Consider the following 4,534-nt stretch of genomic DNA (forward strand, 5'->3'; position numbering starts at 1 on the left):
CACAATTTATCAGTTTGAATGGATTTGAGGGCTAAAAGAGATAGAAACGAGACAAGATGACTCTAAAGTTTCAGGCTTCTATGAAAGGGAAGGATGAGATGTTTTGACAGAGATAGAGAGGAGGGTGGTGAGCTGCTTCTCCTGAAATCACTCAAAAAATTAAAGGCAGCATTTTTTTCTCTCTCTAGTCTTTCTTTTCTGTTTGATATGAAGAAGCTGAGAACACTCTACAAATGTTCCATATTAACTGCTGTGTGAATGACAGGAGCTTAGACATAGAAAATGAAAAATAAATTTTACATAGATAATGAAGAAGCTTGCCAAAAACTAAAGTGAACATTTGAGGATGATGAAGAGAATAATCTGTAGCAACTAGCTGAAGTACCTGGTGAAGGTTTTTAGAATTAAAAAAAAAAAAGGGTAATTACCTCTGGAGATAATGTGAAGGTGGAAAAATGGACTCTTAAGTGAGTATATGGGAAATCTAATTCATGTTAGAGTCCTAATCTCCATTCTCACTGCCTAGCAGTGGTAGGGTGATGCATTAACAGCCATAGTGCAGCCTGTATTTAACATATTCCATAATTGGGTCTTTATTCATTTCTTTGTAAGATTACTTATAATTGGCAGGGGGCTTTTGGCCGTTTGGTAGGGACCCAGGGAAGGGATCATGCATCCAATCGAATTAAGCAAAATGTGCATCGGCAAGGGAATTAAGCTGGAGAAATTGAACGGAAAATGGATTGAACATTTTATTCATGCTGGGTGTGCACTCTGGGTTCAGGTCATTGTACACAAGACAGACCTAATGAATAACACCATACAGGCTGGGAGAGTTATAATAATTGGCTTCTGCAACACAGTTCTTAAAGATGCAGAGCAGCATATGCCACCCAAGTGTTACTTCCTAATAATGGCAGAGGTTGAAAATGGGAAGTTAGGGTGATATTGGTGATCAGGAGTCTGCTGGATGGCTGCACTTATCTGTGGAAGGGCAAACTGTAAATCCTGGTAACCAAAGTTTGTGTCTAAATGTCAGAAACAGCCAGAGTGCATCAGTGGGTCCTGGAAATATTTTTCAGGGTAACATGATTCTTTAATCTTCTTACTCATGTGGAAAATGACACGTCATATTAAAAAATGTCTGCTTCCGTCTTAACTGGCCCGTTTGTCAGCTCTGCTTTCCTCTATACTGTTACTAGTTGCACTCGCTACCCTATCAGACCTTTATACATCCGATTTAACCCCAGGGTCTTGATCTCTAGAGGCTTTTAAAAGATCTTAAATTTTCTATATACATTAGTGTGTCAGTCTGTCCTATCCCACTACAAATTTGGTGAAATCATTCATCTTAACTACAAACTTTTATTCATGTGTTTGTTGTCAACAGTTTATGTTGAAATCAGCTGGGTTTTGGTGATAATGATGTGGCAGCCGGAGCCATGTATATGTAACTATGAACAAATGTAATCTCACCGTGGGCAGGAAACATTGTCTACCAACTCTGTTATATAGTAAAAATCGTACTCTCCCAAGTGCTTAGTATATTTCTCTGCACCCAGTAAACACTCAGTAAATATGGTTGATTGATGGAAGTCTACACTTGACTAACAATGACAAAAAGGTCATACTTCTAACCACCAGAGAACATGAGGCAGTTCAAGAGCTGGTGTGCTCAATTAATCATTTAATCAGTGGTATTTATAAAAATGATGGTATTTGTGAAGTTCTTCCTATATGCCCAACACTGTTCTAAGCGCTAGGGTAGATACAAGGTGATCAGGTTGTCCCACATGGGGCTCACAGTCTTAATCCTCATTTTACAGATGAGGTAACTGAGGCCCAGAGAAGTGAAGTGACTTGCCCGGAGTCACACAGCTGACAAGTGGTGGAGCAGGGATTAGAACCCACTACCTCTGACTCCCAAGCCTGTGCTCTTTCCACTAAGCCACACTGCTCTCTTATTTACTTATTTATCCCTAACAGTGTGGAGAGCACTGTACTAAATGCTTGGGAAAGTTCAATCCAATGGAGTTGGTTCACATGATCCCTATCCACAGGCAGCTTAGAGTCTATCTCCAGTGACAGCCCATGATGAGCAAGGCATCACCATAGAAACCTACTTAAAATCAATCAGTGCCATTTATTGAGTACTGTTGAGAGTGCTGTACTAAGCCACAAAAGGCTGTGGCAGAACATGTGGACCCCTCCAGTTTGGTTTGACGTATCACTGCCAGGACCCAAGGAGCTGGGGAATGCGGGGGAGTCAACGACTGGCAACCAGCTCGCTGAGCACCTTACCTATCAGCAACATGCTTGGAAGGCACCATGACATTTCTTCTCTCCAGCTGTTTTATCTTTCCCCATTTCAACTCATCTTAGAGCAGTTTTGATGTCAGGCCATTATTAGTACTTATTAAACACAAATTCTGTGCAAATAACTGTTCTAAGCTTTGGAAAGTACCAAAGAATAAAGAGGTATGACCTTGCCCTCAAGAAGCTTCCCGTCTGGCTGAGGAGACAGACGATAAAGTAATTTGCATACAGGAGGAAGAAGATAAGTGGGTATGCAGGTGAGTTAATGGTAAAGTAATAGGATATATGTAGAAGTGCTATGGGGGACCCCTCTCATGCTCACACCTGGAGAGTTTCCAGTACTCTACCAGTCTTGACTATAGGAGGGAGAGTCAAGCATAGGCATAACCATTCCATTGTTAGCTTGGGCAGTGGCTAGTGAGTGGAAGGCAATCTACTACAATTCAAAACTCACCTGTGATGGACAGCAGCAACGTGAGAGAGAGTCAAGGGTGGAGACTGAAATTTACTGCACAGGAGGTGGCAATGGTAAGCCACTTCCATATTTTACCAAGAAAACTCCATGGTACACAACCAGAACGATTGCAGATAGAGGTAGGGCTCTCTGGGAGAGATGTGTTCATGGTGTCGCTATGGGTCGGAAGCAACTCGACAGCATAAGACAAAACAAGATCTAGGGGGGATGGTGAGTACACAAAATGCACTATGACATATATCCTAAAGTAGTTCAAGGAGCTATGATCTGGGGGAAAATTGTAGACTCTACCAATCAATCAATCAATCGTATTTATTGAGCGCTTACTATGTGCAGAGCACTGTACTAAGTGCTTGGGAAGTACAAATTGGCAACACATAGAGACAGTCCCTACCCAACAGTGGGCTCACAGTCTAAAAGGGGGAGACAGAGAACAAAACCAAACATACCAACAAAATAAAATAAATAGGATAGAAATGTACAAGTAAAATAAATAAATAAATAAATAAATAGAGTAATAAATATGTGCAACCATATATACATATATACAGGTGCTGTGGGGAAGGGAAGGAGGTAAGACGGGGGGATGGAGAGGGGGACGAGGGGGAGAGGAAGGAAGGGGCTCAGTCTGGGAAGGCCTCCTGGAGAAGGTGAGCTCTCAGCAGGGCCTTGAAGGGAGGAAGAGAGCTAGCTTGGTGGAGGGGCAGAGGGAGGGCATTCCAGGCCCGCGGTACGACGTGGGCCGGGGGTCGATGGCGGGACAGGCGAGAACGAGGTACAGTGAGGAGATTAGCGGTGGAGGAGCGGAGGGTGCGGGCTGGGCAGTAGAAGGAGAGAAGGGAGGTGAGGTAGGAGGGGGCGAGGTGATGGACAGCCTTGAAGCCCAGGGTGAGGAGTTTCTGCCTGATGCGCAGATTGATTGGTAGCCATTGGAGGTTTTTGAGGAGGGGAGTAATATGCCCAGAGCGTTTCTGGACAAAGATAATCCGGGCAGCAGCATGAAGTGTGGATTGAAGTGGAGAGAGACACGAGGATGGGAGATCAGAGAGAAGGCTGGTGCAGTAGTCCAGACGGGATAGGATGAGAGCTTAAATGAGCAGGGTAGCGGTTTGGATGGAGAGGAAAGGGCGGACTCTAGACTGTAAACTTGTTGTGGGCAGGGAATGTGTTTGTTTACTGTTATATTGTACTCTCCCAAGTGCTTAGTACAGGGCTAGACACACAGAAAGCACTCAGTAAATACAATTGACTTACTGAAAAGAGAAATCAATTAGGGGAGATCTCTTGGAGATGTGATTTCACAATGGCTGTGGTGTGGTGTGGTGAATTTGAATGACTTTGGAGTATCAGGCAGGTGGAAAGATATGTACAAGAGACTGGAGGTGGGAGAGAGGAGAATGAGGCACAGTGAATAGATTAGTTTGGGAGGAAAGAAAACTGTGAAGTGAGGTGTGAGAAGCAGCATGCCTTAGTGGAAAGGGTATGGGCTTGGGAGTCAGAGGACCTGGGTTCTAATCCCATATCTGCCACTTGTCTGCTGTATGACCTTGAGCGAGTCACTTTACTTCTCTGGATCTCAGTTACCTCATCTGTAAAATGGTGATGGAGATTGTGAGCCCCATGTGGGATAGAGACTGTGTGCAGCACAATTTGCTTGCATCCACCCCAGCGCTTAGTAAGTGCCGGGTACTTACTGCTTAACAAATACCATAATTATTATTGTCAATTATTATTAGTTTGGGA

At 43.6% G+C, this 4,534-nt stretch overlaps 1 non-coding gene across 1 annotated transcript; it reads left to right on the forward strand.

The window, feature by feature from the left end:
* The first annotated feature begins 2,622 nt into the window (after positions 1 to 2,622).
* Positions 2,623 to 2,760, forward strand: LOC119944352. The gene has a single exon (XR_005455840.1). It is a non-coding gene; the product is annotated as a small nucleolar RNA SNORA7 (small nucleolar RNA).
* Positions 2,761 to 4,534: the final 1,774 nt, after the last annotated feature.

This window comes from Tachyglossus aculeatus, chromosome 22, assembly GCF_015852505.1.
Source record: "Tachyglossus aculeatus isolate mTacAcu1 chromosome 22, mTacAcu1.pri, whole genome shotgun sequence".
NCBI lineage: Eukaryota > Metazoa > Chordata > Mammalia > Monotremata > Tachyglossidae > Tachyglossus > Tachyglossus aculeatus.